This window comes from Saimiri boliviensis, chromosome 2 (genome assembly GCF_048565385.1).
Source record: "Saimiri boliviensis isolate mSaiBol1 chromosome 2, mSaiBol1.pri, whole genome shotgun sequence".
NCBI classification, from domain to species: Eukaryota; Metazoa; Chordata; class Mammalia; order Primates; family Cebidae; genus Saimiri; species Saimiri boliviensis.
The window spans coordinates 57,525,539-57,546,891 of record NC_133450.1 but is presented as its reverse complement, the minus strand read 5'-3'; the positions used below and the strand labels follow the sequence as shown (position 1 = coordinate 57,546,891).

The 21,353-nt window shown below is 43.1% G+C and overlaps 1 pseudogene; it reads right to left on the bottom strand.

Annotated features, from left to right (window-relative positions):
• Nucleotides 1-21,045: 21,045 nt before the first annotated feature.
• Nucleotides 21,046-21,143, bottom strand: LOC120364133 (U6 spliceosomal RNA; annotated as a pseudogene).
• Nucleotides 21,144-21,353: the final 210 nt, after the last annotated feature.

Sequence of the window (21,353 nt, the reverse complement as noted above, 5' to 3'; positions counted from 1 at the left end):
CAAGAGATCGAGACCATCCTGGTCAACATGGTGAAACCCCATCTCTATTAAAAATACAAAACATTAGCTGGGCATGGTGGCGCGTGCCTGTAATCCCAGCTGCTCAGAAGGCTGAGGCAGGAGAATTGCCTGAACCTAGGAGGCGGAGTTTGCGGTGAGCCGAGATTGCGCCATTGCACTCCAGCCTGGGTAATAAGAGCGAAACTCTGTCTCAAAAAAAAAAAGAAGAAGCTTTCAGAGAAGAGAAATGCAGTTGGTCCCAATTTAACCATGGTTTGACTAAACGATTTTTCAAATTCTACGATGGTGAAAGTGACATGCATTCAGAACCCTTCTAGATTTATGATGGTATTGCATCCAGATAACTCCATCATAAATTGAAAGTCTTCAACTTTTGATATTTTCAATTTACAGTGGATTTACCCGAACATGACACCATTGTAAATGGAGCAGCATCCGTATATGTCAGTGGCCACCACACAGAGGAAAGTGTTTGTGTTGCACTTTAGACAATATGTTACATGGTTTTTGATGATATATTATTAATTCCATTAACTTGACTGTAAATCACTCAAGGCCATTTACAAATACAACATGAATAGAGGAAAAGTCCATTTTATTTATTTTTCACAAAGACAATTGGGATCTTATTGATCCCCTTTGTACCAAATGATCAAGCTAGAGAAATTGGGGGCATATTAAATAAATATCATTTTGTCATAAAAGGCTATGTCACATTAGAAGTGTTTTTTTGTAATACAAAAATTAGCTGGCTGTGGAGGCGTGCACCTGTAGTCCCAGCTACTCGGGAGACTGAGGCAGGAGAATCACTTGAACCCAGGAGGTGGAGGTTACAGTGAGTCATGATGACTGTACTCCAGCCTGGGTGACACAGCAAGACTCCATCTAAAAAAAAAAAAAAAAAAAAAAAAAAAAAAAAGGTGTATTTTTGTAGCATATTTCTTTCTCGGATGCAGTTACATAATTCTTAGAGCACCTTCTGTGAATGCTTATCATACCACAAAAGACATGTCTACGCTGTCAGGCAAAATTACCTGGCAGAAAAGCCTGGCTTTTGCAGTCAGATGTGTTATTAGAATGCTTGCTCCTGCTTTATACTAGGTGCATGCCCTTGGGAAAAGTGTCAGCTTTTCTGGATGTTAGATCCTCATCTGAAAACAGAAATAGTACTACCTTTAGAGTTGTTGAATAATCAATAATAGCTAGCTTTTTTTAAAAAGCTTACAGGTGTAAGCTGTAAGCTTTTTTTAAAAGCTAGCTATTACATTGGCTGAGTGCAGTGGCTTACACCTGTAATCCCAGCAATTCATGAGGCAAAGTCCACAGAATCACTTGAACCCAGGAGTTTGAGATCAGCCTAGGGAACGTAGAGAGATCCTGTCTCTACAAAAAGTTAGAAAGTTAGTTAGGCATGGTGGTGTGCACCTGTAGACCAAGCTACTTGGAGAGGCTGAGGTGGGGGATTGCTTGAGGCCAGGAGGTTGAGGCTGCAGTGAGCTGAGATTGCACCTCTGCACTCCAACCTGGGTGACAGAGCAAGACCCTGTCTCAAAAAAAAAAAAAAATCAACTGGGTATGGTGATGCATACCTGGATTCCTACCTACTCAGGGGGCTGAGGCAGGAAGATCACTTGAGCTTGGGAGATAAAGGCTCCAATGAGCTATGAACATGCCACTACACTCCAGCCTGGGCAGCAAAGCAAGACCTTTTCTCAAAAAAAAAAAAATCAACATGTAATAATTGTACATATTTATGGGGTGCAACGTGATGTTTTGATATTTGTATATTGTGCAGTGATCATATCAGGGTAATTAACATTGTTAAAATACACGCTGTGAATGAAGAGACCCCCACCAAACAGGCTTTGTGTGAGCAACAAGGCTGTTTATTTACCCAGGTGCGGGTAGGCTGAGTCCAAAAATGAGAGTCGGCAGAGGGCAGAGGGATAGGAGTTGGTTTTATAGGTTTGGGGTGGGCAGTGGAAAGTTACGGAAGTTAGAGTTTAGGGCAGTTTTTTGCAAGCTGGGAGGGAGTCGTAGGGTCTAGAGTCACGACGTTGACCAAGGTCAGTTACAAAGTCCAGTGGCTTTGTCAATTGAGGCCGAAATAAGAAACAATAGAAGAACGTGTCAGGTTAGTTAGGCGCCACAGAGGTTGATCGCTCTTCCATTTTTCATGATCTTCCAGCTACTTCAGGTTTTCTTTTTTTTTTTTTTTTTTTTTTTTTTTTTTTTTTTTTTTTTGAGACGGAGTTTCGCTCTTGTTACCCAGGCTGGAATGCAATGGCGCGATCTCGGCTCACCGCAACCTCCGCCTCCTGGGCTCAGGCAATTCTCCTGCCTCAGCCTCCTAAGTAGCTGGGATTACAGGCACACGCCACCATGCCCAGCTAATTTTTTGCACCTTTAGTAGAGACGGGGTTTCACCATTTGACCAGGATGGTCTCGATCTCTCGACCTCGTGATCCACCCGCCTCGGCCTCCCAAAGTGCTGGGATTACAGGCTTGAGCCACCGCGCCCGGCCTACTTCAGGTTTTCTAATTGCAGAAGTCACTCCAGAGATGTACGTGTGGGTCACTGGGGTCATCATAGCATTCATGTCGCCGTCGGCCTGAATGCTAATTGAATAAACAAATAATTGTTTATTCAATTGTTTATTAATTGTTAAATAAATTATCTATTATCTAAATAAATAATTGTTGTTTTTATGTAAACCAGTCGGGCCTTGTATATGATACAAGGTTTAAGTCGTTACATGGTTTACATAAAACAACATTCTTCATTTAGGAATAGGCAAAGACCTCCAGTCAGTAAATCAAGACCTCTGCAGTTTTGGAGGACAACTGCGGCTAGAGAATTTACTTGAGCTTGAAGAAGGGATGGTGATTGATTAATTCCACAATGCTAGCAGAGAAATTAGAGAGGCTATGGAAGGTAAGGATTGAAATGGTAAGGCCTGCTATGTCTGTGCCAAGTGCAGTAGTAATTCCTAACCCTACAAGTAAGGGGATCAATGCAATGACCTGCTTGTGGTATGTCAGGACCACATGGGGAACAGGGAGGCTTTTGTTTCCATTGGCAAACTGAATTTTGGGAGTAAGGAAATCTAGGGTACCAGTGCCTGTCCAGTTGGTAGGAAGGCAGATGTAAGAAGAAGAAGAACCACAGAGGAAAAAAAGTCCTTGGCTTAGACAGAACTGGAAGTGTAAACTGAAAAGGTGAGAAAGTGTTCTGAGCGGCCTGGGGCCTTGGACCCAAATGCCAAGGGAACCAGCAAGGGCTGCAGCTATTATCAGGGCAGCAGCAGCTGCTGCGCATAGGCATGAGGGCCAGCCCAGGACTGTGAGGTTAAGTTGTTTGGGTAAAAAGGCTACAGGCTGGGCTGTGGGCCCAGCTCCTGTGTAAGAATTCTGACAGCACAGCCTTTTCTTTCTGCTGTGTAGAGAGAGAAGGGTTGGGAGGAGTTGGGGAGCGCTAGTATAGGGGCTGTTTCCAAGGCCTTCTTTAAAGAGCGAAAGGAAGAATGGGGTTTATGGGCTCAGCTAAGTTTCCTTTTGTAAGTTTACAAAATGGTTTGGTTGGGGGGGGCAAAACCTCGTATCCAGAGGTGAAAGTACCCTACAATGCCTAGGAAGGAGAGAAGCTGCTGTTTAGTAAAAGGAGTTGGGGTCTGGGATACCAACCGGACACAGTCAGCGGGGAGAGCACATGTGTTCTGTTGGAGGACTATAGGTGATGGATGGGGAAGAAATTTGGGCTTTGGGAAAAAAAAGCGTTTTTGAGGTCAAGAACAGAACAGTGAGTTATGAAAGGGAATATGGAAGATAGGAGGGTGCGGGGATTTGGTACAACCAGGTAGATGAGAAGTACAATCTGATTGATGAGGCAGAGGTCTTGGATTAGTCTGTAGAATTTGTCTGGGTTTTGGACAGGTAGGGAAGGGGAGTTGTAAGGAGAATTTGTAGGCTTTAAAAGGCCATGTTGTATTAGGTGGGTGATAGCAGGCTTTAATCCCTTTAACGCCTGTTGTGGGTTGGGGTACTGACGCTGAGCAGGGTAAGGGTGATTAGGTTTTAATGGGATATAAGGGGCGTGTGATCGGTTGCTGAGGAAGGAGTAGAGGTGTCCCATACCCGTGGGTCGAGGTAGGGAGATGAGAGGAGGTTGTCAGAGAGGCTGTGAATCAGGGAAAAGGGCAGCTATAAAATGTGACTGTAGTCCAGGAATAGTCAGAGAGGCAGATAATCTAGTTAAAATGTCTTGGCCTAGTAGGGGAACTGGACAGGTAGGAATAACTAAGAAGGAGTGTGTAAAAGAATGCTGTCCAACTTGGCACCAAAGTTGGGGAGTTTTACGAGGTTTAGAGGCTTAGCCATCAGTACCCACAGCTGTGATGGGGCAAGGGCAACAGGCCCTTCAAAAGAAAGCAAGGTGGAGTGGGCGGTCACCATGTCAATCAAGAAGGGGACGGACTGACCCTCCACTGTAAGAGTTACCTGAAGCTCTGCATCTGTGATGGTCCAGGGGGCTTCCGAGGTGATAGGACAGCGTCAATCTTCTGCTGCTAAGCCAAGGAGATCTGGGAAAGAGACAGTATTTTGAGCCAGGCTGTCTGACTTCCATGGGGGTCCCGCACAGATGGGACATGGCTTAGGAGGAATCCTGGGCTGCGGGCATTCCTTGGCCCAGTGGCCAGGTTTCCAACACTTGAAGCAAGGTGTGGGAGGGGAAGCTGGACGCTGCAGCCTGGGCATTTTGAAGTATTTGTGAGCCGGTGGTGTGGCTGGGATGTCTCTTACGGCAGAGGCAAGCATCTGCAGTTCTGAGATGCCCTGCCGCCGGGCAGCTTCTTCCCTGTTATTGAACACCTTGAAGGCAAGGTTTATTAATTCCTGTTGAGGGGTTTGAGGGCCAGATTCCAATTTCTATAGTTTTTTGTCATGTCAGGGGCTGATTGAGTGATAAAATGCATATTAAGCGTTCTTCATGGGTGAGAGTAGAAGTAAGGATGACATTTAAGTCACTCCAGGTGAGATTATAGGATTGGGTTAAGTATTGGAGGATTTGATGAAAAGGAGCCTAACCGTTGGTTGATTTGGGAAAGGTCGGATAAAGAGAAAGGAATGTGCACCCTAACTGCGCCTTTGGCTCCAGCCACCTCTCAAAGGGGGAATTGTCGGAGGAGTTAGCTGCAGGACTAAACTGTAAGCCGGACCAGGTATAAGGTGGGGAGGTGACAGGAGGGGCATAAGGAGGTGGGGTGTGGGCAGAGGAAGAGGAGGAAGGCTCTGGCGGGGCAGGAGGAGGGTTTGGGCCTCGATTAGGATCTGGTTGGGACAGGCGGGGAGGAGAAAGGTTGGAAGGGAGAGTACACAAGGAGGACTCTGGGTTACCCACAGAGGCAGGAGGGGCAGATGGAAGGGAGAGAAGGAGCAGAGATTACGGAGGGATTCGAGTGTAAAGAAAAAAATGCCTAGATGTCTGGCACCTTAGACCATTTGCTCATTTGTTGACAAAAATTGTTTAGGTCTTGCAGAATAGAAAAATTGAAAGTGCCGGCCGGGCGCCTTGGCTCACGCCTGTAATCCCAGCACTTTGGGAGGCCGAGGCGGGTGGATCACGAGGTCAAGAGATCGAGACCATCCTGGTCAACATGGTGAAACCCCGTCTCTGCTAAAAATACAAAAAATTAGCTGGGCATGGTGGTGTGTGCCTGTAATCCCAGCTACTGAGGAGGCTGAGGCAGGAGAATTGCCTGAACCCAGGAGGTGGAGGTTGCGGTGAGCCGAGATTGCGCCATTGCACTCCAGCCTGGGTAACAAGAGTGAAACTCTGTCTCAAAAAAAAAAACAAAAACAAAAACAGAAAACAAACAAAAAAAAAAGTGCCGTCTTCTGGCCATTTGGAACCATTGTCTAATTTGTACTGAGGCCAGGCCATGTTACTGAAAGAGAATTAGACTTTTAGGTTTTAGATCGGGTGACAGTTGAAGAGGTTTTAGGTTTTTTAGGATGCAGGCTAGAGGCAGAGACAGAGGAATAGAGGGCAGAATATAGCCCATGGCAGAGGAGATAAGTTTTAAGGGAAGGAGCAGAGACTAGGAGAAGGAGCGAGCAGCTACCAGGGTGTTCAGTAGGCATCCCTGACTGATTCCTTGGCTGTAACGTGGGTGAGTGATCAAGGCAGGCATCCCCAAAATTGACCAGTCACTAAGGGAAGAGTCTTGTCTTCCTGAGTCCATGATCTATGTTGGCGTTTTTGAGCGAGAGGGATAGACTTGTCTCCTCTGTCACTACAAGGATAAAGAGTGTCTCCTTTGTCTCTACTAGAAGGAGAAAGATTTAAAGGAAAAGATGGAGAAAGAGGGAGAGACTTGTCTCCTTGGGATTTAAAGGAAAAGAGAGAGAGAAAAAGAGGGGGAGACTGCTTACCCAATCTGAAGGGGCGATCTGAAGGTGGCACACTAAGCTCAAGCTGCTGGGCTGGTCTGATGTGTTGAGGTCTCAGGTGGGTCTCTTCACAGAGGGAGAGCTGGTCTCCCCAAAGGAGTACCCCTGTCCCCGGTTTTGGCACCAAATGATAAAACGCGCACTCTGAATGAAGAGACCCTCCCCCGCCCCCAAACGGGCTTTGTGTGAGCAACAAGGCCTGTCTTTTCACGGAGGTACAGGCGGGCTGAGTCTGAAAAGAGCCTCAGCAGAGGGCAGAGGGATCGGAGTTGTTTTTTTCTGTGCCTGGCTTATTTCACTTGACATGATGTCCTCCAGTTTCATCCATGTTGAAAATGACAGAATTTGGGGGGCTTTTTTATGGCTGAATAGTATTCCATTGTGTACATATGCCACGTTTTCTTTTCTTTTCTTTTTTGGTAACAGAGTCTCACTCTGTTGCCAGGCGCCAGGCTGGAGTGCAGTGGCATGATCTCGGCTCACTGCAACCTCTGCCTCCCGGGTTCAAGCAATTCTCCTGCCTCAGCCTCCCAAGTAGCTGGGAATACAGGCGCACACCACCACACCCAACTAATTTTTGTATTTTAGAAGAGATGGGGCCGGGCACGGTGGCTCAAGCCTGTAATCCCAGCACTTTGGGAAGCTGAGGCGGGCACATCACAAGGTCAAGAGATGGAGACCATCCTGGTCAACATGGTGAAACCCTGTCTCTACTAAAAATACAAAAAAATTAGCGGGGCATGGTGGCACATGCCTGTAATCCCAGCTACTCAGGAGGCTGAGGCAGGAGAATTGCCTGAACCCAGGAGGCGGAGGTTGCAGTGAGCCGAGATCACGTCATTGCACTCCAGCCTGGGTAACAAGAGCGAAACTCTGTCCCAGAAAAAAAAAAAAAAAGAAGAGACGGGGTTTCACCATGTTGGCCAGGATGGTCTCCATCTCTTGACCTTGTAATGTGCCCACCTTGGCCTCCCAAAGCGCTGGGATTACAGGCGTAAGCCACGGCACCCAGCCATGCCAGGTTTTCTTTATCCGTCCATTTGTTGTTGGATGCTTAGGTTGACCTCATATATTGGCTAATAAGAGTTAATTTTTATTGAGCACTTACTATGGGTACTTCTTATACATTATCTCATTTTTTCCCTAAAATAAGTTAGTAGTAGTGCTACTACTTACTCTATTTACAGAATAGAAACTAGCTTAGAGGTCAAATAACATGCCCAAGCTTACGTGACTAACAAAATAATGAGACAGAATCCAAACCCAGGCAGTTGTGGCTCCAGTCATTCTTCTTCTTCTTTTTTTTTTTTTTTTTTTTTTTTTTTTTAAGTCAGAGTCTTATTCTGTTGCCTAGGTTGTAGTGCAGGGGCACGATCACAGCTCACTGGATCCTCCTACCTCAGCCTCCTGAGTAGCTGGAACTATAGACACATGCCACCATACACAGCTAATTTTTTGCATTTTTTTGTAGAGCTGGGGCCTCACTGTTGCCCAGGCTGGTCTCAAATTCCTGGGCTCAAGAGATCTACCTGCCTCAGCCTTCCAAAGTGCTAGGATTACAGGTGCATTGCATCCAACCTCTTTTCCTTTCTCCTTTCTTTCTTTCTCTCTCTTTTTCTTTCTTTCTTTCTTTTTCTTTTCTTTTTTGAGACAGCTTCACTCTGTCACCCAGACTAGAGTGCAGTGGTGCCATCTCAACTCACTGCAACCTTCACCTCCCAGGCTCAAGCAATTCTCCTGCCTCAGGCTCCCAAGTAGCTGGGATAACAGGTGCATGCCACCATGCCTGGCTAATTTTTGTATTTTTAGTAGATATGGGGTTTCACCATGTTGGCCAGGCTGGTCTCAAACTCCTGACTTCAGGTGATCCTCCTGCCTCAGCCTTCCAAAGTGCTGGGATTACAGGCATGAGCCACTGCCTCCAGCCTCTCTTTTTCTTTTTTTTAAACCGTCTTATTAAGATATAATTCACATGCCATATGCTTCACCCATTTAAAATATATAATCCAGTGCCAGGCACGGAGGCTCATGCCTGTAATTCCAGCACTTTGGGAAGCCAAGGCAGGAAGATTACTTGAAGTCAGGAGTTCCAGACCATCCTGAGTAACATAGTGAGACTCATCTCTATGAAAAATTTAAAAGTTAACCAGGAAAACCTTCTATGCTCATGGATTAGAAGAATCAATATCATCAAAATGGCCATTCTATCCAAAGCAACTACAGATTCAGTGGTACTCCTGTCAAATTATCTATGTTATTTTTCACAGAATTAGAAAAAAAAATTCTAAAATTCATATGGAACCAAAAAAGAACCTGACTAGCCAAAACAATTCTAAGCAAAATAAAGCTGGAGTCATCACCTTGACTGACTTCAAGCTATAAGACTGCAGTAACCAAAACAGCATAACACTGGTACAAAAACAGGCACATAGACCAATGGAATGGAATAGAGAACTCAGAAATACAGCTGCCTTCTGATCTTTGACAAAATTGACAAAAGTAAGCAATGAGGAAGGGACTCCCTATTCAATAAATGGTGCTAGGATAGCTGGCTACCTACGTTCAGAAGAATGAAACTGGACTACTACCTTTCAGTATATGGAAAAATTAACTCAAGAAGGAGTAACAATTTAAATGTAAGACCTCAAACTTTAAGAATCCTAGAAGAAAACCTAGGAAACACCATTCTGCACATCAACCTTGGGAAACAATTTATGAGTAAGCCTTCAAAAGCAATTTTTTTTTTTTTTTTTTTTTTTTTTTTTTTTTTTTTTGAGATGGAGTTTCGCTCTTGTTGCCCAGGCTGGAGTACAATGGCACGATCTTGGCTCACTGCAACCTCCGCCTCCCTGGTTCAAGCAATTCTCCTGCCTCAGCTTCCTGAGTAGCTGGAACTACAGGTGTACGCCACCACGCCCAGCTAATTTTTGTATGTTTAGTAGAGATGGGATTTCACCATGTTGACCAGGATGGTCTCCTTCTCTTGAACTCATGATCCGCCTGCCTCAGCCTCCCAGAGTGCTGGGATTACAGGTGTGAGCCACCACAGCTGGCCTCAAAACAATTTTGACAAAAATAAAAACTGATAAGTAGGGCCTAATTAAACTAAAGAGCTCATGCACAGCAAAAGAAACTATCAACAGAGTAAACAGACAACCTAGAGAATGGGAGAAAATATTCACAAACTATGCATCCAACAAAGGTCTAATATCCGGAATCTACAAGAAACTTCACAATTCAACAAGCAAAAAACAACCCCATGAAAATGTAGGTGAACGACGTGAACAAACACTTTTCAAAAGAAGGCATGCAAGCAGCCAACAAACATGAAAAAATGCTCAGCGTCACTAATCATCAGAGAAATGCAAATCAAACCAAAATGAGATAGCATTTCAGGCCAGTCAGAATGGCTACTAAAAAACAGGCCAGGGCAAACATGGTGGCTCATGCCTGTAATCCTAACACTTTGGGAGTCTGGGACAGGCAGATTGCTTGAAGTCAGGCACCAGCCTGGCCAACATGGTGAAACTCTATCTCTATTAAAAATACTAAAATTAGCCAAGCATGATGGCAGGCACCTGTAATCCCAGCTACTCAGGAGGCTGAGGCAAGAGAGTGGTTTGAATCCTGGAGGCAGAGGTTGCAGCTAGCTGAGATTGCAACACTACCCTCCAGCCTAGGTGACAAACTAAGACTCTGTCAAAAAAAAAAAAAAAATTAAAACAAACAAACAGGCCAGATGCAGTGTTTCATGCCCGTAATTCCAGACTTTGGGAGGCTGAGGAAGGAGGATTGCTTGAGCTGAGGAGTTCAAGACCAGCCTGGACAACACAGTGAGACTGCCTCTACTTTAAAATGTATATATATATAGCCAGGTGTGGTGGCATTTACCTGTACTCCCAACTACTCAGGAGGCTGAGGTGGGAGGATCGCTTGAGCCCAAGAGATCGAGACTACAGTGAGCTATGATCGTGCCACTGTACTCCAGCCTGGGGGACAGAGCAAGACCCTGTCTAAAAAATAAAAAGATAATATATTAATACAATCCAATGGTTTTTAGCATATTTATAGGATTGTGCAACCATCACTACAATTTACTTTTAGAACATTATTGTCCTCCCTAAAAGAAATCCCATACCCATTAGCAATTGTTCCATCCCCACCTCCTCACTGCCAAATACTAATCTACTTTCTGTTCTATAAATTTGCCTATTGTGAACATTTTATAGAAATGCAATTCATTTCTATAAATGAAATCATTACTTAGAATGTTTTCAAAGTTCATCCATGTTGTAGCTGTATCAGAATTTCATTCCTTTTTATTGCCAAATAATATTCTATTGTATGGATATACTACATTGTTTATCCAGTCATTAGCTGATGAGCTTTTGAATTGTTTCCACTTCTTCTCTATTATAACTAACGCTGTGTCGTTTCCCCTGCTTAAAGCATTTGATACATAACGATCTCTGTCTGACTCCATTCCAGAGTAAGACAGAGATGCTTGGTCTCAAACATTTTTTCCTTGAGGATTACTGTGAAAGTTGTGCTACAGCATAATCATTGGCTCTATTTATTTGTTTGTTTATTTTTGAAACAGTCTTGCTCTGTCGCCCAGGCTGGAGTGCAGTGGGCAGTGGCATGATCTCAGCTCACTGCAACCTCTGCCTCCCAGGTTCAAGTAATTTTCACGCCTCAGCCTCCCAAGTAGCTGGGACTATAGGTGTGTGCTACCACACCTGAATAATTTTAGTATTTTTAGTAGAGATGCCGTTTCACCATGTTGTTTAGGCTGGTCTCAAACTCCTGACCGCAGGTGATCCACCCACCTCAGCCTCCCAAAGGGCTGGGATTACAGGCACCTTGGGAGGCTGAAGTGGGATCACTTCTGTAATTCCAGCCCTTTGGGAGGCCCAGGTAGGCAGATCATAAGGTCAGGAGTTCAAGACCAGTCTGGCCAACATAATGAAACCCCGACTCTACTAAAAATACAAAAAATTAGCTGGATGTGGTGGCATGCCCCTATAATCCCAGCTACTTGGGAGGCTGAGGCAGGAGAATCATGTGAACTCAGGAGGCAGAGGCTGCAGTGAGCGGAGATTGTGCCATTCAGCTCAGGAAACAGTGCAAGACTCCGTCCCAGAAAAAAAAAAAAAGAAAAAAAAAAAGGGCTGGGCGAGGTGGCTCAAGCATGTAATCCCAGCACTTTGGGAGGCTGAGGCAGGCAGATCACCTGAGGTCAGGAGTTCGAGACCAGTCTGACCCACATGGAGAAGAAAACAGAAAATTAGGTGGGCATGGTGACACACGCCTGTGATCCCAGCTACTTGGGAGACTGAAGCTGGAGAATTGCTTGAACCGGGAGACAGAAGTTGTGGTGAGCCAAGATCATGCCATTGCACTCCAGTCTGGGCAACAAGAGCAAAACTTCATCTCTAAAAGTAAATAAATACATATATATGTGCACAATGCTGTTATGAATGTGTACAAGTTTGCATGTGTGGTTGTATGTTTTCATTTATCTTAAAAATATATGTACCTAGCTGTCATATGCTAGTAACATGATAATTATGTTTTTGTTTTTGTTTTTTAAGAGACAGGGTCTTGCTCTCTCACCCAGGCTAGAGTGCAGTGGTACAAACATAGCTCCCTGCAGCCTCCAGCTCCTAAGCTCACTGAGATTTCCACCTCGACCTCCTCAAGTGCTGGGATTACACATGTGAGCCCCTGTGCCTGGCCTGTTTAACTGTTTGAGGACATTATTTTTATTGTGAAAATTTTCAAAAGCTGAGAGTACAGAGTACCTGTATCTCTCCATTTAGAGCCAATAATTATGGACATTTTTTTCAGATTCACATCCCTGTTTCTCTCTCTGATTTCATTTTTTAAAGCCAGCACTCTTACCTACTAAATTACATTTTTCCCCAATTAAATGAGTGTACATAGGTAAAATAGTATAATGCTTGGCCAATAATGGCAACTCAGAAATGTAAATTCCCTCCTCTCCTCTTTTTCTCAATACTTAGAAATGTAGGATTTGGAGCTGCAAGTTCTACATCCAGGTAAGAGAAGTGAAAACTGAATTAGATTCATAAACCTCAAAGTCAGTGGAACTGGTAAAGTCGCCATCCAAACTTGATGATCCAGGGGCTCAATTGCTGGTTGATTTTACTAAGCTGAGATAATTAGGAAGAGCAAAATATATTCTATGAATAGTTAAATTACCAGGTTTGGGGGTGGGGTTCGGGAAGAGTCCAAACCATCACAACTGTTTTTCATTTCAAGGCAGCAGACACTTCAGCTCACACAACATGCAAACAAACCTATTGTAAAGCAAAATTTAAAATCTCATTTACTAATGCAGACTTTTTCACGTTCCCCCTACTGAGTGCCTGGACATAAGGAAGAAACTGTATAAGTGAACTAGCCAGTGCTGCAGTTTTACCAAAACACCAACAGAAAGGGTCAGTTTCTTTCTGGACAATGATATTGAACAGGTGAAAAGTATGGCAGCACATTACTTTTCACTGACTTTTGAAAAGAATCAACCCTAACTTTAGATCCTTGGGGTACCCAGAACAACTTTCACTCCCATGAAATCCATATGCTTACAAGAAGCTATTGATCTTACTGGAATTTTTATGAATTCCAAATCTGCCAGTCATAATTTTCAGGCATCAGACCTTTAGCAGCCACTTCTTATCCAGGGATATTTCTGTAACAGAGGTTTTCTTCCCATTGCAGAGGTAAATCTTGCAAGATTATGCCTACTTTTGGTCTTGCAAACACCCAGTTCTACTGCCCGAGTCCTACTAGATCTAGACCGGAGATTCTGAGCCCTGGCTGTGCATCGGAGAGAGACCATTATTACTTCCAGCAAAATTAACAATTTCTTAATATAATCTAATACTTAATCTATATTCAAAATTTCCCAATTGTCTCCATAATGTCCTTTTACAGTTTGTATGTTCAAACCAGGGTCTAACAAAGTCCACACACAGTTTTTTATTCTTAAGTCTCTTATAATCTAGAACAATCTTAAATACCCCCAGCCTCCCACTTTTTCTTAATGCCATTGACTTGATGAAGAAACTAAGTCAGTTTGTCCTGTCGAATGTCCTACCTTCTGGATTTGTCTAATGGTTTCTTTGTGATGGCCTGCCCCTGTTCCTCTATTTCTTGTATTTCCTGTAAGCTGGTAGTTTGATCTAAATAACTGCTTAGCTTCAGGTTACACATTTTTGGTAAGAAATTTGCTGGGCATGGTGGCTCACACCTGTGATTCCAGCACATTGGGAGACCAAGGTGGGCAGATCACCAGGTCAGGAGTTTGAGACCAGCCTGACCAACATGGAGAAACTTCGTCTCTACTAAAAATACAGAAATTAGCTGGGTGTGGTGGCATGTGCCTGTAATCCCAGCTACCCAGGAGGCTGATGCAAGAGAATCGCTTGAACCCAGAAGGTAGAGGTGGCAGTGAGCTGAGATTGCCCCACAGCACTCCAGCCTGGGCCATAGAGCAAGACTCCATCTCAAATAATAAATAAATAAACAAACAAATAAATGTATTACCTTAAAATTTTATTTTTATTATTTTTATTATTATTATTATTTTTTGAGACGGAGTTTCACTCTTGTTACCCAGGCCGGAGTGCAATGGTGCAATCTCGGCTCACCACAACCTCCGCCTCCTGGGTTCAGGCAATTCTCCTGCCTCAGCCTCCCGGGTAGCTGGGATTACAGGCATGCGCCACTATGCCCAGCTAATTTTTGTATTTTTAGTGGAGACAGGGTTTCACCATGTTGACCAGGATGGTCTCGATCTCTCGACCTCGTGATCCACCCGCCTCGGCCTCCCAAAGTGCTGGGATTACAGGCTTGAGCCACCGCGCCCGGCCTTACCTTAAAATTTTAAAACAGCCTTTCCTCGGAAAAGGAAAAAAATGAAAATAAAGTTCATATCCAATTTCAATGATATTTTCAAAAAGAAAAAATACCCAGAAAGTTGAAACTACTGGACCTGGAGGATGAACTGTAGGAAGCAAGGTAATTGACATTCAGGAAATTAATTCCTGAGTGGCTTTCTAAAAATAAACCCAAACAACAACAAACACCTGGTGTTGCCATCCTAAAGAGAGGTGAGGAAGCAAACATTGAATGGATTCATACACTGAAGTGCAGCTCAGCTGCAATAGCTGTGGCCCTCACAAATCTTTAATAAGGCGACAACAAGCAGGAAACAATGCAGCCAAACTGATTTAACTTGTGTCAAAATCGCAGTGGGCAGCAGTGGCATCTGGACAACCCTCTAGCTGATGAACATGGGCTTAGAGGACCTCAGCTTCTCCACAGCAAATTGGCAAATTTGTTCTGAAACCCAGTTGATAACTTTGTAAAATATCTGGGATTGACATTTCGTGTTCCCGTCAAGGTCATATGGAGTGAGACAGACCAGCTTTGTAACCGTATTTGTTAGGTTTTCTCTGGTGGAAAGACTCCACTGGAATCCCAGCTCCACCACTTACCAGCTGTGTGACTTTAGCTGCAAACCGCTCCCGGGCTTCGTTTTCGCGTATGTAGATGGGGAGGATCATTCCTCCCTCACCAGGAGGCTGTGCAGATGGAATGTGAGAACATATGTGAAAGTCTAGACCAGAGCCTGACAACTGGCAGGACCCACATGTTACTACTCCCCACCTCTATGATGACCCAACCCAAGAGAGAGAAGCAAGCCAACTGTGCCTGTATCTGAACAGCAGTGAGAGACACAGCCAACTTATTCTGTGCAAGCAGGGTTCTTTGCAAGTGGTGGAGGCTTCAGAGAGGGGATAGAGGCAGCCCTTGCCTTCAGGAAGCAGCGTCACTCACCAACCCTTTCACCCATTAGACTGTTAATGGAGGTTTTAAATAGAAAATGATGTGATCTTCTTTCTTGAATGATAATACTGCTAAAGTTTCTAAATATAAACTTAAACTGTGATACCCGCTACATGCACACACAGACACACAGTCCTCAAGTCAGAGTAGTGACTGTCCACCTGTCACAGCTTTTTCACAATTTTTTTATTTTGAAAAATTTCAAAGATAGAAAAGTTGCAAGTAGTACGATGAACACCATATGTCACCAGATGTTCATGTAGACTTATCAATTAAATTTTACTGCATGTACATTCTATTTTTTGAATATTTAGAATTGAACGTTCTATTTTTAAAAAATCATTTGCTGAACCATTTAAGAGTTAATTATAGACACTGTGACACTTCATCCAAAAATACTTTGGCATGTATCTCCTAAGAATAAAAATATTCATCCTATGTAACTATAAAATAAGTATCTCACTCAGGAATTTTTATTGTACTGAAGATACCATTTGTATTCAGAATTTCCCACTTATTCCAACAATATCCTTTGTAGATTTCTAAAACCCAAGATCCAGAAGAAAAAAGAAAAACAAAATCACATATTTCATTTAATTGTCATGTCTGATCTAGTCAGTTTCTGAAATTTAGCCCTTTCCTTTTTGGAGCTAGAGCTGTTGTTTTCCCATTACTTGTATCCACTTCAGTGGGTCTCATAGCTAAATGCAAGCCCCAGTAATTTTATATCTTCACTTTTGATCCATGTACTTAAAAAAGAAGTGACTTGTATTGAATATAATCCCACCATTTCTCAGTTCTTAGCTTTAAACAATATTTGAATAGATTGGTAATGTTAATAGCACACTCGCAGTGACAGATCTAGGCAGGGAAGGCAGGGAGCATTCAGCTAAGGGCACATTCAACTCACAGTAATGACTGAATATTCAGGTGACAAGCTGTGGTTGGAGATGAGACCTGAATCTCTCCCTAGGTAAGGTAAAGAAGGAGCTACAAAGAGTAAGAGGGGAAGCCACAAATGGATAACTTTTCCCAGAGGAGAGAATATTTTGTGAGAAGGACCCGTCCGAATGTTGGGAGACTTCCAGGCCAGAAGAGAAGCAGCAGGGTATGCTGGAGACCCAGAAAATCCAGGGGAGTGGGGTGTCCTAGGAGGCAAGGAAGGAATGGGTGAACAGATAATGAGGAAAAGACAATGAATTTTATCCCTGAGCTGCTTATGGTTTTTAATTAAAGATGTGAATTAGGTCAAGTGCTGTGGTGCACGCCTGTAATCCCAACACTTTGGGAAGCTGAGGCAAGTGGATCACGAGAGGTCAAGGGTTCAAGACCAGCTTGGCCAACATGATGAAACCCAGTCTCTACTAAAAATACAAAAATTAGCTGGGTGTGGTGGCATATGCCTGTAATCTCAGCTACTTCGGAGGCTCATGTTGGAGAACTGTTTGAACCCAGGAGGTGGAGGTTGCAGTGAGTCAAGATCGTGCCATTGCCCTCCAGCCTGGGCAACAAGGGTGAAACTCTGTCTCAAAAAAAAAAAAAAAAAAAAGAAGAAGATGTGAATTAATTCTCAAGACCAGGCCAGGAGAGGGGCCTTGGGGCCCAGAGCTATGCCAGCTGGAGTCAGATCAGACAACCTTCTGGAGAAGCAGGGTGGAGGCCAGGCCAGAAGCTCAAGGCCCCAGACCTCAGATCTGAGGCAAGACTCCTTTAGGTAAGCAAACAGGAGTAGGCACTGGGAACTACGGAGAGGGAAAAGCCTAAGAATAATCATCAGGAAGAGAAGTTGCCAAGGAGAACGTGAAGGGACAAACTGGAGGACAAAAGCCAACTCAGTTGGGATGACCAGGGAACAAATGGAAAGAATCTGTGTCCTTAACAACACTGAGTTAACCAACTGCAAAACTGCCTCACTGCTGTACTACTTCTTGTAATGTTCTGTATTTTTTTTTTTTCAAAAGAGGCAAACTAAATCAATAAATAAGGAAACTCCCAAAAAAGCACAGTTAAAAAGAAAAGTCTTAAGAGCCAATAAAATGAAGTAAAATTATCAAATAGGTGAACATAATGTAATTACAATAAATGTAGCAAATCCACTCAAACTTGTTAAGTAGATCTTAAGCATATAATTAGATTCAAATGTTTATAAAGAACAAGGCTGTCAGTGAATAACTCGATTTTTTAAAAATCAGAGAAAAAAACAGAAAGGCAAATGGAAAATCTGACCACTTTGGGAGGCCAAGGTGGTCAGATCACCTGAGGTCAGAAGTTCGAGACCACCCTGGCCAATATTGTCCCTTCATGTTCTCCTCAGTGACTAAAAATACAAAAATTAGCCAGACATGGTGACAGGCATCTGTACTCCCAGCTACTTGGGAGGCTGATGTGGGAAAATTGCTTGAACCCAGAAATGGAGGTTGCAGTGAACTGAGATACTGCCACTGCACTATAGCCTGGGCAATAGAGCAAGACTCTGTCTCAAAAAAAAAAAAAAGAGAGAAAAAATTTATATAACTTTCAGTTTCTTAAGACATATGAATGTATATATATGTACATATATATATCCACAGTCATGTATTAACCATGGAGAATACATCTGAGAAAAGCATCACTGGGCAATTTCATTATTGTGTGAACATCATCAAGTGTACTTACCACAAACCTAGATGCTATGCCTGCTACACACCTAGGCTATATTGTATAGCCTATTGCTCCTAGGCTACAAACCTGTACACCGTGTTACTGTACTGAATACTGCAGGCAATTGTAACACAGTATTTGTATATTTAAACATATCTAAACACAGAAAAAGTGCAGTAAGAATATGGTATTATAATCTTTTTATTTATTTATTTATTTTTGAGATGGAGTTTCCTTCTGTTACCCAGGCTGGAGTACAGCGGCATGATCTCAGCTCACTGCAACCTCTGCCTCCCTGGTTCAAGCAATTCTCCTGCCTCAGCCTCCCAAGTAGCTGGGATTACAGGCGTGTAATCACCACACTAGGCTAATTTTTGTATTTTTAGTAGAGACAGGATTTCGACATGTTGGCAAGGTTGGTCTCCAACTCCTGGCCTCAGTTGATCTGCCTGCCTTGGACTCCCAAAGTGCTGGGATTACAGGTGTGAGCTACCATGTTCGGTTTATGGTGTTATAATCTTATGGGACCACTGTCATATATGTGGTTTGTGGTTTACTGAAATGTTATATGGTGCATGACACTACACACACACACATGCACGCACATATATGTATAAGTATATAGACATATATATATAGGCATGTGTGTGTATATATGTGTGTGTGTCTATGTATAAGTATACACAACTTGCCCCATGAAGGAGGCACTGATGAATATGGAAGCATTCCTGATTGTTCAGGTGTTGTGAGCAAGGGAAAGTTCAGTATCAACTGCTGAAAGTTGAAAGCGGTTTGAGGTGCTCTTGCCAACTAACAAGGGAATTTTTGCTAGAATGAGTAGTGCGTTCACAATACATGGCATTAATTTGGTTTGAAAGCAGTGTTCGTGTGCCGGTAGAAGAGGGGGACGTGGCATGCAGTCTCTATTGTCTTGCGTCTCTGTTGTAAACTCTTCTCAGTAGATACTGAATCATCAGGGTGAGATTAACCCCTTCTTCATCTCTGAAAAATTAACCCCACAGCACTCCAGTTCACCAGTACAAACCTTACTGTAGAGTTGTTTACAAGATTGTGAATTAATTCATTGGCTTCTAATTTGCAAGTTGAACACTAAAATTTTCAATCTTCTTGCCTTCTATTTATTTTGGAAACATTCTGTGCCCGAGTTATGGCAAAGGAAAGGAGAAGTATATTTTCACCCTCAAATTGCTGGACTGACGGTTTAAATGAAACACCCATATTCCATTTAGAGGCTGCACATTGACTGGTTTCCTGTTCTTACGTCCCCTAATTCTTAAGTGAGGGCGCTGGGGACTTTAACAGCTGCACATTTCCAACACAGTCCTCCCTAAATGGTGTCAAATGGCTGGGAACGAAGTTGTGGTAACTCTGGATGATTTATGCAGCCACTTAGTCATCGTTGTTCCGTCAGGGGAAACAATGAGAGGCTTTTGTTTGTGTTTCTGTGTGTAGGGCGTGAGGGACAAAGAGAAGCAAATATTCATATAATGAAACTTTGGTCCTCTTTTTCTCTCTCAACAGAGGTCTTTAAATCACTATAAATATAACATAAAAATGGAATATATACTGCATTGTGGCTCTTTCTACATTGTTTTCATGTATTTGCCTAGAAACCTGCTTTTTTCCCTTGTCTGTTCTTTCAAAAAAGTAATGCATAAATACATCCTAACCATAAAATAATCAAGCGTTATGAAAGTACACAATAAAAACCCAGTCTCCCTTCATTGCCCTCACCCAACCTCTACCTCCATCATCCAGCCCCTACAAAAATTATCTTGTTTTTTTGTTGTTGTTTCTGTTTTTTAACCTCCATTGCCCTGGTTTGGGGCAGTTTCATAAGAACAGAAGACATGTTGCAAGCAACAGGAAAATTCTAAAATATGGAAAATCAGAAACCACTGCAAATGGCCCCCACTGTGGAGCATACCTCAGCAAGCACCAGGGAAAACTGCAGCAGTGTTTGAAGGCATATCGAGTAGCTCCTCTGAAGAAAAGGTACGTGGAGCCAAAAATATCTGGGTTTGTGTCTTTCTACCTCTGCCACTAGCTAGCTGCGTATCTTAGGCAACTTTAGTTTCCCTAGCCATAAGGTAGACACGGTCACAGGGGAATAAAATGAGATTGTGTGTGCAAAACACGTACCAAATGCCTGAATATTAGGTCTTCAGCAAATATTCGCTTTCCTCCCACCTCCAGAAGAACTTTGCAGCATCTGAGGCGTCTAACAGCTTATTCCTGGTAAAGTTGTAGTTATTTCTAGATGTTTGTGGGGAAATGATAATCCTATTTTGTACACTGGTTATAGATGGTGAAAAAGAGCATGGTTTGCTGTCCTGCTAGGCTGCTCAGAGCATGTCAGTGTTTTGCAGGGTTAATTAAATGCTGATGTAAAAATAGGTCTCCACCACATTTGGGTTCAGGCAATTAATGTGGATTCAGGCAAGAGTGTTCGGGATTAAGAAATCCTGGTAAGCCAGGTGTGGTGGCTCACGCTGGTAATCCCACGCTTTGGGAAGCCGAGGCGGGTGGATCACTTAAGCCCAGGAATTCAAGACCAATTTGAGTAACATAGGGAGACCATCCCCCGTTTCTACAAAAAAATAAAAAAAGCCAGGTGTGCTAGGGTACACCTGTAGTCCCAGCTACTCGGGAGGCTGAGGTGGGAAGATTGATTGAGGCTGCAGTGAGCTATTATCATGCCACCGTACTCCAGCCTGGGTAACAGAGCAAGCCTCTGTCTCAAAAATTAAAAATAAATAAATAATTAAGGAAATCCTGGCCAGGTATAGTGTAAAAATACAAAAATTAGCCAGGTGTGGTGGCACGCACCTATAATCCCAGCCACTGCACTCCAGCCTGGGCAACAGATGAAACTGTCTAAAAAAAAAAAAAAAAAAAAAAAAAAAAAAAAAAAAAAATCCTGATAATCTTGGGTATATTATCTCCTGGAAACCTGTATCACTAGGTGACTCATTAAAAGAACAAATTTAATAATGGGAAACACTGATACAAGAACACTGAATTCTCATTAGTATTTTAAATACGGAACACTTCATAAATGTGCGTGTCAGCCTGGGCAGGATCTGTGCTGATTTTCTCTGTATTGTTCCAATAATCCATGCTCGTTTCAGCAGTGTTCAGGATTAAGAAATTGCTTTTAATAGACTCCTTTTTTTTTTAATTTTAGGCAGAGTTTTACTCTGTCACCCAGGCTGGCGTGCAGTGGTGCGATCTTGGCTTGTTGCAACCTCCACCTCCTGGGCTCGAGTGATCTTCCAATCTCAGCTTCCTGAGTAGCTGGGACTACAGGCACAAGACACTATGCTCAGCTAATTTTTGTATAT